At 55.4% G+C, this 13,591-nt stretch overlaps 3 non-coding genes across 3 annotated transcripts; 2 read left to right on the forward strand and 1 right to left on the reverse strand.

The window, feature by feature from the left end:
• The first annotated feature begins 1,961 nt into the window (after nucleotides 1-1,961).
• Nucleotides 1,962-2,035, forward strand: TRNAI-AAU. The gene has a single exon. It is a non-coding gene; the product is annotated as a tRNA-Ile (tRNA).
• A 9,015-nt stretch (nucleotides 2,036-11,050) lies between these two features.
• On the forward strand, nucleotides 11,051-11,132 carry TRNAS-AGA. Its single transcript has one exon. It is a non-coding gene; the product is annotated as a tRNA-Ser (tRNA).
• A 1,820-nt stretch (nucleotides 11,133-12,952) lies between these two features.
• TRNAI-UAU lies at nucleotides 12,953-13,046 on the reverse strand. The gene is made up of 2 exons: nucleotides 13,009-13,046; nucleotides 12,953-12,988 (listed from the first exon to the last, which is right to left on the reverse strand). It is a non-coding gene; the product is annotated as a tRNA-Ile (tRNA).
• Nucleotides 13,047-13,591: the final 545 nt, after the last annotated feature.

The following is a 13,591-nucleotide window of genomic DNA, read 5'->3' on the forward strand; positions in this document are numbered from 1 at the left end:
GTTTAAAGCTGGCGCTGGGAAGGACCTGAACACACGGGGCACGAAGGCTCCTGCGTGTAACACTTGTTGGGTGGGCAGCTGGGCGTAGCTGATTGCCAGGGTTCAGGGCTGCAACCCGGGGTGCTGAGCAGGTGTCTGTGGTCAGGTTGGCCTCGCTATGATGGTTTCTGGAAAGTTTGGGGTCACCAGTCTCCCTAAAGAGAGAGGAGCCAGGTCAGCCCACGAAAGGAGGCCGGCAAAACTCTGGTACCAATTGGCCGTGGGACTGCCCCTGTGAAGAGCCACTGCAGCCCTGCCAGGGAGAGCCGGTCTCTCTTTATGCAGCCCCGTCCCACCGCCACCATTCCTCAGGATGAGGGTTGTGCTCAAAGATCTGTGCCCCGTGTTTTCACCTCCATGTGAAGCGCACAGTGCAAATAACCCTCAGCACATCAGCTCAGTTCCAGGCTCCACTTCCACCGGCTCATGCAAGATGGTGCAGAGGAGCCCCTGGGTGGCTGTGGGCCTGGGGAGGATGGCTTTTGATTTTTCGGCTTGACTGCTACGGGCAGCAAGGCCAAAAGTCAGATGGCCGACTCTCCCGTCCACCACGCTCATCAGCAGCCCTTAGTCGACAGGCTCGGAGAATGCGGGCAGCGTCCCCCACTACCTCTCGCATGCAAAGCGAGCGCTCTGCCGCTTGAGCTAATTCCCTGCAGCTGGCCTGACTCTCAGGCACCGGGCAAAAAAAGGCAAGAGCTCTGTGGCCTTAAGCAGAACACAGCCTGAAATGGGGAGGGGGGGCGCTACCCAGAGCTGGGGAAGAGGGTCCGAGTCCCAGCCACGCTCGTCGGCACAAACACCAACGCTCCCTCCCTGGAGTGTGTCTGGGCTGAGAGTTAGCCCCTGAAACAAGCACCAAGCTTCAGAAGACAACGCAGGGATAGATCACTTGACGATTGCCTGCTCTGGCCATTGCCTCTGAAGCGCCTGGCATCGGTTACTGTCAGAAGACGGGATAGTGGCCTAGCTGGACCATCGGTCTCACCCAGGAGGGCCGTTCTTATCTTCACCACTTTCCTCTAACCCAAGCAAAGCCCGGAGCAGGCCCAGCTCAGCAACTCTAGCAGACTCCCTGGCCCCTGGCCCAGCATACAGCAAAGCGACCCTGCCTCCCCCAGGATAGACAGCCACCCACTCCCTCTTCCAGACCAACGCAGCCCTTCCCCGCTTTGGCTGTCTCCAAGCTGTCTGCGTGCTCTGCTCTGCTCCACGGCTGCCATGCTGCCTGAGATCAGGAGGCTGCGAGGTCTCACAGTCTCAGCTGAGCTGGTATCGCGTGCCACCCCGCCCATCTCCTCATTCCCTTCATGGACCCCTGGGATGTGAGTAATTCTGTATTTGAGTGGCTCTCCCTCCCGGCCAATGAGCTTGGCGTAGACTAGCAGGGAGGGAGGAGGAAAGGGATTGTGCTCCAGTGAGAGCTCAGAAAGAAAGGTGCAGATCCCCCACTAAAGCCCAGCCCAGCAGAGCAAAGCAGAGCAGAGCAGGCTGGAGAATGTGTGTATGGGTCTGACTACTTCTCCCCTGCTCTTCCATTTGAGCTAACTTCCCCCAGCTGTCTCCAGCCTCCCAGTCAGCGCAAGGGGGAGAAGGGCCGGGGAGGAAGAGCTTTGTGCTCCGCAAGGGCTGGCTTTTTGGGAGGCCAAGCGGGGAGAGGGATGGAGGCCACTGGAGGAGCTGAGCCGGCTGACTGTCCATGGCTTCTAGAAGAAGGTCCTGGGGCTGCCTTGCCGCTGGAGAATGCGGGCATTGATCCCGCTGCATCTCGCATGCAAAGCGAGCGCTCTACCACTTGAGCTAATTCCCCTACCTTGGCAGGTGGCGTCTCAATCCATCCATTTGATAACGGAGGCCACATCGTTCCCCGCGCCAGCCAGTGACTCCTTCCAAAAGGGTCAGGCAAGGCCGGCCTTGTCGTTGGCTGGCTAGCTCAGTTGGTTAGAGCGTGGTGCTAATAACGCCAAGGTCATGGGTTCAAGCCCCATGCTGGCCACTCCAGGAGGAAGAGGGTGGCTACAGCTCTTTTGGCTGACTGCTAGGGGTGGCAGAGGCCAAAAGCAGGTGGGCCTGGAGCTGGCAAGAGCCCTGCTGGGCGCAGGCGCCGGGCAGGACCAAGCTCCTGACACTTCCTTGGGCTCCCCTCCCTGGGCACCTCGCTCCACCTGCTGCCTGAAAGGAACTTGGAGACGGGTGAGCCCGGCCGGCTGCCTTCCAGGCTCATAGGAGGCCAGGCTTGAGCTGCCCGCCCGCGAAGCCAAAATCGCAGGCCTGCCGGCTCGCCCCCAGTGTCCACAGAGGGTTGACCCGATGGCCCAAATTCTTGCCGGCCGCCAGCTCCACCCAAATGTACCCGACGCCGGATCACGCTCCCCAGCCCAAGCCACAGAGGAAGGCTTAATACTCGGCACCCCAACCTAGGGGAGAGGCTTCACACTCCGCCGGCTCAGGGTGACCTTTGGGACTTCCCTGGACACCATCCTCCCACCGCCCACAGCCAGACCCCCTAAGCCCACCCCTCCGACAGGAAGGAGCAGGAGGACCACTCTGCCCAGGGGCACCACCACTCGAAGTCAGCTTCACTTGCTTTCTCTTCTACCCCTTTCCTCCCAAGTTATGCGCGCCTCACGGGAGCCGGCCCTGGGAAGACGCAGGCACGGCACTCTGACTGGCGCAAGCCAAACGCCCACACCGAGAGTTTAGCACGGGCTCTTGAGGCACTGGAGGAACCCCATGCAGACGCACTGATGGAGCTAAGCTTTACGGCCAAGGGCCCTACCTGTGCAGAAAGCCAACTTGCTTGTGAAAAAGACTCCTCTTTCGGCTCCCCTTCCAAACTTCCAAATGCCTCCCAATGGGAAAACACACCCACTGAAACACCCAAACGGTCCTAACGCTGGGGCCAGGCGAAAAAGAAAAGCAAGGAAAAGATTTCTAAATGGCCACCCTGCCAGAGTCGTACAGCTCCGCAAGTGAAACCCGTGGGAGGGACATTACACAGAAAAGGGGAATGGAAAGCTGCCCAAATTGAGATGCTGTGGAAAGCTACAGCCCCATCGCTACTCCTACTCTGCACACTTCTTGCAACAGCTGATGAACGGCCAGGTGCTTTTCGCATCCAAGCCCACACCAGGGGAAGACCTTGAAAAGTTTCCCGTGGCTTGCCTGGTTCAGCTGGTCAGAGTGCGGCACTCGTGGAGGCAAGATGGTGCAGAGGAGCCCCTGTGGGCCTGGGGAGGATGGCTTTTGATTTTTCGGCCTGACCGCTACGGGCAGCAAGGCCAAAAGTCAGATGGCCGAATTTCCCGTCCACCACGCTCATCAGGAGCCCTTAGTCGACAGGCTGGGAGAATGCGGGCATCGCCCCGTCATATGTTTATTCCCCACTTCGAACTTTAGCATCCACAAGATGGGGACCTGCATGGGCCCCTCTCAACTTAAATCCTAGTTTAGATCTGGTAAAGCTGCCACCCTCTGGAAGTTCCAGTGTCTAGCACATGCCCTGTTCCCCCAAACCTTCCCTGGGGAACACAGATCCAAACTCCTTGACTCGTAACCCTAAGGGAAATAAACCATTCCCCCACCTTCTTCCCCCTCTCCTAGTTGTTGGGAAAGATACCTTGATTCAAACTCCTTGAATCAAACAAAGAGGGATTCACTTTTCCCCCTCCACTTCCCCTGAAAATCCAAACAAGGGAAGAAATCAATCAGGTTCTAAAAAGAAAAGGATTTTATTAAAAGAAAGAAAGAAAGTACACTATCTCTGTAACACCAGGATGGAAAAACCACAAGGCGTGCTGCAGGATAGCCCCTCCCCACCAAAAAGCAATGCCGTGACCCGGATTTGAACCGAGGTTGCTGCGGCCACGGCGCAGAGTACTAAGCACTATACGATCAAGGCCAGGTGCTGGGGGTACAGGAAGCAGCACACTGGAAAATGCTCAGCTCTGTGCTCTCGGGGCGGCCACCTACTTCGCCGGCAGCCACAGGTCTTTCTCAAGTCTCCCCATTACAGTCACAGGTCAAATGCTGAGCAAAGGAAAAAAGACAGGAAGCCAATCCCATGCCTGTCCCTTTTTCTGTCTTCCTCCACCCCTGGACCAGGTCCCTCCCCGTTTGTCTGGGCCATTGTCCTCATGCCCCTGGCCAGCCTATTTCCCTTTGCCGCTCTGAAACGTGCCACACGTGCAGGCCCCGAAGGCGGAAGGCCAGGGAGAGGCTTTGGCTAGGGCCAGCGTGTCCTTGCGAGGTAATTGTCTCTCTGGAGGTGAAAGTCATCAGTGCGCGGTGTGAAGGGAAGTGGCCGTAGAAGGAGAATGGAAGGCATGGGGTGGGCAGGCCAGGGATTTCTTTGTTCCCCCCTTGAAAAGGGGTCACCCTCCCCGCCAGCGAATCAAACCCCGGTCTCCCGCGTGACAGGCGGGGATACTCACCACTATACTAACGAGGAAAGGGGCACGGTGAGTGGCCCCAGCTCCCACAGACCAGCTATGGTCAGCGTACACCTACACCGTCGCATGGGCCCCAGCAGGCAACAGCACCCCTGGCCCTCTTCTGCTTCCCAAAGGCTTTGGCCGCAGCAACAGCCCTGGGAAAAGCCCTGGCCCTCCTCACCTGCCCTTGCCCAGCAGGACGCTTTTCGGGGCCTACACAGCTCCTCACACAACACCCGCCTGGGACCTTGCCCTCCCCTACCAGCTCAGCAGCACCTTTCTTCCTCTCAAAACCTCCTCTTGCCACCCTCCCCCTTCCACACTTCACACTCACCTCATCACAAACTCACCCACGGCCCCTTTGGCTTCCCAAGCGCCTCTGGAGGGACGCAGCTTCCCAGGCACGCTGATCCGGCTGATGGCTCCCAAGTGTGCAAGTCCGTCCCCGCAGAGCAGCCTCATAGTGTGACCTTGAAAAAACTGTGGAAAACGGGACAGTGGTGGGGGGGTAATAGGCTCCTATATAAGAAAAAGTCCTCCCAGACCGGCCTGTCCCTTTAAACATGGGGCATCTGGTCACCCTGGAGCAGCCCCACACTCCTGCTCCCCGGTTGGTGCGTTTGTAACCCGGGGGCTGAAGCCGACGTGAGAAAGGGAAGTGAGCGAGCTCGGAGCTCTCCGGCGCCACCTGTTGGGAGCAGAGGGAAATGACTGAGCGGCGTCCTGGCTAATTTAAATATCACCTGGTTCTCTGCTGGGTGGCTCCACGGCAGAGCTCGGGTGTGGCCTGAGTGTGGCAGCACCTTATTTGCATATTAAAAGCGGCAGTTTCGGGCCATTGGGGTAAAATATGAGTAAGTTTTGGGGTTGGGCCCCACATGTTTAGTGCAGGCTGTGGGGAGCCGGGCTGAGCAGAGCCTGCCCCGACGGAGAGTGTGGTCACCCTGAGCTGGGAGCGTGTGGCCAGACATGGGGAAGGGGCTGCGGGGGTGGTGGAGGAGGAAAGCAGAAAGTTCCCCCCCCCCCCCCTTTCTTTTTTGGTGCCTGGGTGGGGTTCTCATTATCTAATGAAGAGCAGTGGTGGGGGAGGGGATTTGAGACTCTGCTTTGGGGGTGTGATACTAGCCCCGGGTGCTGGCTGCTGCAGTGGGGCATAAGACAGGTGGGGGCGGGGCTGTTTGGATCCTTGAGATCAGGGGCGGTTCCTGGTTGGCTGGTGCTGTCCTGCGTAGTGTTTTCTGACAGCTGATCTCCCATTGGCCCTCGTGCGGGGCAGGTCTCTGAAAGCTGGTCTCCCATTGGGCCCTCCCCTACTGACGTTTCTGACAGGCTCAGCTCCCATTGGTGACGTTGTCTGACAGCGATGCAGGGCGGAGCCGCCAGGGCCTTGTGCGCTCAGAGCTCAGCGCTGCCTGGCGAGAAGCCGCAGCGCCGGGGGGGGGGGGGGGGGGGGCACAGGGTGCGAGGCGCTTCCGCGCGCGGCTGTTTCCTGCCGGTCGCGGGGTGACGGGTCCTGCCCGGGGCGGCCAGGGGCCGCGGGGTCCCGATGGCAGCTGGGGGCTCTGGCGTCCACCCGCGGCGGCTGGGAGCTGCGGGGCCACCTGCAATGGCCGGGGGCTGCGGCTTCTCCTCACCCCCCCCCCCGGTGACTGGGAGCTCCGGGCTCTGCCTGCGGTGTCTGAGCGCTGGGGGCTCCTCTCCTGCCTGGCGCGGCCGGGAGCTCCAGGGGCTTCGGCGCTGCAGGGTCTGTGAGCAGTGACGTGGGGCTGCAGGGTCCTCACGCCATCAAGGCCTGTTGGGAAATCCTGGGTCCATCCGCAGCGGCTGGGAGCTCTGGGGTCCACTCGTAGGAGCTGCAGGGTCCATACGCAGTGGGGTGGGGCTGTGGGGGCTCCCCGGCCACCCATGGCTGCTGGGAGCTCCAGGGTCTGCCCGTGGGAGCTGTGGGGAGATGAGGGGTTTGGGGTGGAGGAGGGGGCTCCAGGCTGCAGGGTGGGGCCGAGGGATTCAGAGTGCAGGAGGGGGCTGTGGGTTGAGGCAGGGGGTCGGGGTCCAGGACGGGGTGAGGGCTCTGGGGTGAGGGCAGGGATGAGGAGTTCCAGGTGTGGGAGGAAGCTCTGGGCTGGGGCACGGGGGTGAGGGCTCTGGGGTGCAAGCTCCAGCCTGGGGCTCTTCCTCCCTCCTGCCTAGCCCTGACTATCAATCCCAGCCCTGACACTCCTTTCTTCAAGCGCCATGTGGGCAAGAGGAAAAGTGTGGTAGAAAGCACAAGGGCCAAACTTGTGGGCATCAGAAATCCCAAACACCCAGTCAAACCATAGCCACTTCTAGACCCCATTCCAACCAAAGACCTGGCTCCAGTGGGTATGAGTCACTCAGCACAAGGTAAACAACTCATTTTCATACAGCTGGAGATAGAAAAGCATGTGGATCTCCAGGGATTTACCACAAGGTCCCACTGAGATTTGAACTCAGATTTCAGCATGCCAACCATTACACCATGGGACCAGCTTGTGCTGGTTTCTCTGAACATTGGTGACCCTATCATAGAATACCAGGGTTGGAAGGGACCTCAGGAGGTATCTAGTCCAACCCCCTGCTCAAAGCAGGGCCAATCCGCAGACAGATTTTTATCCCAGATCCCTAAATGGCTCATCTCAAGGACTGAGCTCACACACCTGGGTTTAGCAGGCCAATACTCAAACCACTGAGCTCTCCCTCCCTCACAGGCCCAGGACTGTTGGCCCTTTACTAAAACTGAGTGGGGTTTTTTTGGTTGGCTAGTTCCCAGTCCCAATAGAAGGGGGAAGGGTCAATGGGAAATCAGGACCCTGAGACTGACAGGCCCCTGGGGCAATGGTCACCAACTGGTAGGGAACAAGTGAGAATTTGTTAATGAGTAAAATTCCTGGTGAAAATTGGCAAAGCTGTGGAGAGTTTGAAAAGTTCCAGTGAATTTACACATGAAGATACAAACAGAGAGAAAGAGAACCATCACAGACTGCACAGGCCCACACAGACATAAACAAAAACCAAACCCACACAGCACACAGAGCCATATACACATAAGGGAAAGCCACACAAAACATAGAACAAATCCACACCAAAAAGTACAGCAAAAGCCCACAACAGGAAAGCACAAAAACCGCATACCAAAAGAATACTTAGCAAAAATCAATCTGCATACAAAAGTCATACACACACACACAAAACTATATGGCATCCACAAAAATCACACAGGACCCACATGCACATCAACACGACAGACAAAAAAACCCCCCAACATACAGAAAGCCAGGCAGGGTTTGAGTCTCACCGCGAAGAGGGTGAGTACACAGGTGGTTTGGGGAGCAAAGACTGAGGGGGAGTCGGGGGCAGTGCTCTGGGCTCTGCTCGACCCCTCCTGACACAGGCGGCTGGTGGAGAGCAGAGCCTGGTAGATCTGTGGAATCTGCCCTGCTCTCTGTAAAGCAAGGGGACCTCGGTGTCTTCTGAGCTGCAGTTGTATTTTCTGCAGGGCAAAATGATTGGCAGAAGCCATTTGCTTAAAGGAAACTAGTGCTGTAGCTGAGGTTTGAACTCACAAGTTCAGCATGACTCCACTCAGCACTGCTCTGTAAGTACTGGGCACTAACCCATTGCACCCCTGGACCCTGCTTTCAGGAGCTTGTCTCCATGTTTCATGGATGGATTAGCAGAGTGGGGGGGGTGCATTAGCTAAAACAAATCCATATTAAAGGCTGCAGGATGGCAGCAGCAGAGGTGGGGAGCCTCCTTCCATGTGCTATAGAGCTGGTTCCCCCTTCCGTTGCTGAGGGGAAGGTTGGTGCTTTGAGCCCACCCGGTGCTGGAATGTCTCATGGGTGAGATTAACGGGACAATGGGGAAGGGAGGGGAAGTCTTTTCTATCCCTGCCTAGCTCCATTGGTCTCCTGTGACCCTTTCGGCTCTCTGCTCCCCTGCTGGGGAGATGCAGAGACAACCCCCCATCTGGGTGAGGCACCGAGAGGCTGTGTCCCATGGCGTGTGTGGAGGAGAGGGGGAGGGGTGGGATGGGGCTCAAGGGGAGAAGGTTGTGTGTGACAGTGTGGGGGGGAGGGGGAGGGTGTGTTCCTTAGGATAGAAATAATGGAAAACACAGGGGCAGTGACAGCGAAGCCCCGTGTCTGAGTGTTATGACCCTGTGTGGTGCTGCCGTTCACCTTCCCCTCCTATGGTCTCAGCTTTCATTGAATCCAGCATTTTTTCACCTGTCATCACCACAGAGGTGTCCCACCTGCCTCAGCTACCGAGTGTCCCTCTGAGAGATGCCGAGGACTGGAACTGATTTCAGCTGCTGGACAGCTCTGCTAGGTCTTTATTCATTTGCACAGGAAAATGCTGAGTGTTTAAATTCATTTCAAGCCCCCTGCCCCCATTCAGCGAACTCCTGAACATACTGGAGATGGGTCTGGAAATTGATTTTCATTCGAAAAAGTTTTTAAAGGGAATCATTTGGCTTGGAAGTAGGAACCTATTACCCTTCAGGGAAACATTCACCCACTGACCTACACTCACAACAGAGAGTGTCCTGTATAGCCCAGAGCAGGAACAGTTTTTAACCTGGGGGTTAGTAAACTTTATCTCTGTACAAACACCACAGCTTACAAACTCCCCACCCCCGCTCCGTGTCACCAGAGCACAACAACAACTCTCCCTGGAGCACACACAGCTCCCCAGCTCCCTGCCCGTCAGTCTCTCCAGCATTGCTCCAGTCCCTTAAAGCAGAGTCTCAACCACAATTTACCTTAGGGCCAGGGCCAGTCCTGCAGTCCTCCCAGTGGGCCAATAATGTCACTCATACTGCCCAGAACCCGCCCCCCAAAACTCTGCCCCCCACCTGCCTAAGGCTCTGGGAGGGAGTTTGGGTGGGGGGAGGAGGTCTAGGGTGCAGGCCCTGGGTTGGGGCTGGGGATTGGCGTTCAGGAGGGGTGCAGGGTCTGGGAGGGAGTTTGGGGGCTGGGGGTGGGGAGGGAGGGGGTGCAGGCTCTGTGAGGGAGTTTGGGGGTGGGAGTGAGTATATGAGGAGGAGGTGGGGGTGCAGGCTCAGGAAGGGGGTCAGGGCAGCACTTACCTGAGGCTCCAAGGCGGAGTGGGCTGGGGGGCCTCCGTGTGCTGCTGCCCCCAGGCATCACCCCCACAGTGTCCCATTGGCCACAGGGGTGATCAGGCAGGGGCAGCGCGCGGAGGCACAGCCCCACCCTGCCCTGCCATGGAGAGGGGCCGGCAGCCACTGGAGCGAGCAGGCAGATGCTGCTCAGCTCCGCTGCACTGATATGGCCCCTGGGGGGAGCACCTGGGAGCGGCAGGTGGGGCCAAGGGAGTGACCTGGTCCCAAAACTGCTGGAGCCCCACGGGCGAGACCTGGGGACCAGGACTGCCAGCCAGACAAACACCTTTAAGAGGAGGCGTCCCTCTCCCTGTCAAAAACTGATCTTCCTCCTTCAGTTCAGTGACAGCCTGAATTGTTCCTTATCCCGCCAGAGCCAGAGGACTGAAAGCAGCAACATCAAACCCCTGTGTAGCTCGCAGGAATGGACATAAACACTCCCTGGTATCTGAGGAGATGTTCAGCTTTGCCCTTAGTCAACTACAAGGCCAAAGGGAAAGGAGGTGGCGCCAGGTATAAAGAGTGAAACACGACACATCATAGTTATGCCCATGGTGGCTGCAAAATCTTTTGATGTACTTCTTCTTATCAGCAGTGTATTGTTTTCTCTGGAGTCCAGGCCTTGACCAAGAAATTTGTACCTTGATAAAATAATCGACTGCCCCTGGTGAAGGCAATGGACTTGACACCCACTGGGGTGTCCCTACACAGGTACAAGTACTAACAACAGTGGCTGCCTTTTAGCCATAGATTTTAATCAGGGCAATAAATTGAAACAAACCCCTGTTAAATCATTTCTCAGCCCGAGTCCTTCACCCACATTCCATAGAGCATTGGGCCACCATGTGGACGTTTCATTTCTGACCTCAGTTTCACACAGAGACAAAATTTCCTTTGCACAGATCCATAAACAGCAAAACCTCCCTGTGTCTCTGGTCTGAGCCAGGGCATTCGATTCCAGTGAACCCTTCTCTCCTGCAATGGCGATGGTCAGACAGAGGGGACGTGGCACCTGCATCCCTGCCAGGGAGATATTGGCTCAGCTCTTTCTTTCTGCTGCTGTTGTTAGTCCATGAAACATCAAGGGTGGAATGCAAGGCTGAGTTCACGCACCAGCCCTCAGTGCCCCAGAGAAATCCTGCCCCCTGCTATTGGAACGATGTGCTGGAGATTTGAATGGGAAAGGGACTGTCTGAATTGTCAGAGTGGGGAATGAACAACAATCTACAGCAATGTCGTTCACACAAACACACTCTCATGCTGCTCCAGCCGGAAGGGAAATGGGCAGGAATTCTCGCTGTTCACCCAAGGACACACTTACACTGATGCACAGCCGTGAGTGTGCTGGGGAAGCTGGTCTGAGCAAACAATTTGAAGTGACAATTCAGTGAGAACAAAATCATCATGCAGTGAAATGGATGCATATCAAGTAGTTGTGGCCGAGTGGTTAAGGCGATGGACTAGAAGCCCATTGGGGTCTCCCTGTGCAGGTTCAAATCCTGCCAACTACAAAAGCACTGTGCTGCTGATATTATTATTGCAGTCTTAGTGCCTGAGCATCCACAGTGCGAACTGGAGATAAATCTAATTTCACTCTGTCTACTATTAAAATGCTGCTGTGGCACTGCTATAGCACTTTGGAGTAGACAGTGACTGGAGGGATTTTCCCATCCCTCTAATAGCTGCATGGACAGAACAATTCTTCCTTTTCTTTAGCACTAACTAACCCGGGATTAGGTCACCTTAACTCTATGAGTTTGTGTGGGGGGTCACACCCTGGGAGACATCGCTTTGCCAGTTCAGTGCCCAGCGTACACCAGCCCTTAGATCCCTCTGGGTATTTCAATGCAGGCACTGACCTGTGAGAGGAAAACATCAGCTCACAAACACAGAGACTGAATTTCCCACATTTAATCTCGCTGCACTTTCCAGAAAGTCACAAAATTCAATTCATTCTTGCTAGGACAGAGAAAAAATAAGTGATACTAAGTTTTTGGCTTGATTAAATAAAATTAAGTGTTTAATCAATATAGTAAAAATCTGTACCTGATTCCTCTAACTAACACCACAGCGTGAAATAGGAACAGAGACAAAGCTTGTCAGTGACGACTAATTTCACAAATGATCTTCCCATTATTAATTTCCACATTGCCCCTATTGGAGGTCTGGGCATCTCCAGTGTCATTGCTCTGCCTTCACCTTCCCCTAGAATTGTTCTCGGACATTCACTTTCCTCTGCAGCGTGGGGCACGGGTCACTTGCTGGAGGATTCCCTGCACCTTGAGGTCTTTAAGCCACAATTTGAGGACTTCAATAACTCAGACATAGGTTAGGGGTTTGTTACAGGAGTGGGTGAGTGAGATTCTGTGGCCTGCATTGTGCAGGAGGTCAGACTAGGTGATCATAATGGTCCCTTCTGACCTTAAGTCTATGAATCTAGTCCCAAATTTGGAAAACTGTGCAGTTCAGAATGTGAATAGTGACCCCATCTCCTTCCTGCACCTGCTCTACATTGCTCCACAGCAGCTTCTCCCCCCTGCAGAGTCACCCCAGCACGGCAGTGCAACCCCCAGGGTTCAGCAGGGGCCCCTGGCAAGGAAAGTGGGTGCAGCTAACAGCCCAGTGTGCCTGGCCGTGAGGCAGCTGTAAAAAAGCAAGACCCTCCCCACAAGTACAGAGACTGAATTCCCCAACTTTAACATCATGACCCCCTGTAGAAAGCCACACGTGTCAGTTGTATTTTCACAGGGAGATGCAAAAATCAAGTGACACCAATTTTTAAGTTGAGTAAATAAAGTTGAGGAGATAGTTATTAACCTCACAAAAATACACTAAAGATCCCTCAACATAACACCTGAAGGTGAAATATGAACAGAGACAAACCTTGTCAGCAAAGGCTCATTTCCCAAACGATCCTCAAAATGTTACTAATTCCCACCCGTCCTCCGCAGGAGCTCTGTGCAGTGTAACTGTTCTGCAGGCAGCTTCCCATTAAATGCTGTTGTGGGACATTCCCAGGCCTGGAAATGTACCAACGACAGAATTTGAAGAGCAAACCTGGCTCCCCGCACCAGGTGGGATTTGAGTGTTTTGTCCCTGTCACTTAGTCTTTTTCAATAGTACAGACGCCAGGGGCAGGACTCCAGGCTCTGCTTGAGGGATCCTGGCACAGGGGCTGGGGGGAGAAAGGATGGTAGATTCTGACCTGGAAAGGAGGTAATAAGTGAAGGGGACATTTTTATTAGCCCCCTCCTGAGGGTCCCCAGAGCTGGAATTCTACCTTCCACAGGGCCAAATGAGGGGGTGACGAAACTTGGCTAATGAAAACCAGTGCTCCAGGTGAGGTTTGAACTCACAACCTCAGCATAGTTCCTATCAGCACTGCCCTATAAGTACTGTGTGCTAACCAATTGCGCCACTGGAGCACCTGTTAATTAGGATTCTCTGAGACCCCTAGGCTGATAAAACCAAGGAGTGACCCCAAAACATTCTCAGTGGGGCTGAGAGCAGGTAGCGACAAGTGTTGTACTCGGTGGGGTGGATTCTTCTTAAGGCTTCCAGGCCCCATTTGACCCTTTTGTTCTTCCCTGTGTAATAACAGAGCTGATTAAGACTCAATGGAGAGTCTTGCTGCAGACCAACAGATCTGAAATCGTTGATAACCAGCTCTAAGCATTAGTCCTGCTTTGGGACAGTGTCTCTCATGCAACAAACTGCCCAGTCTGTGCTAGCAGTGAGGCTCCCTCACTAACAGCTGAAATCAGGGAGAGCTGTGTGAAGTGCAGGGCCCCAGGGGGGCCTGAACAGGGGGAAACAACACCCCAGGTGCCCAGAGGAGGAGAGGTGTGTTGGGCTCCCGCCTGGGACTCTGCCTCCCTCCTGCCTAGCCCTGACTATGAAGCCTGGCCCTGGCCCTCCTTCCTTTAAATGCCATGTGAGCAAGAGGAAGAGGGTGGCAGCTGCAGGGACC

Source organism: Mauremys mutica, unplaced genomic scaffold (assembly GCF_020497125.1).
Source record: "Mauremys mutica isolate MM-2020 ecotype Southern unplaced genomic scaffold, ASM2049712v1 Super-Scaffold_100422, whole genome shotgun sequence".
NCBI lineage: Eukaryota > Metazoa > Chordata > Testudines > Geoemydidae > Mauremys > Mauremys mutica.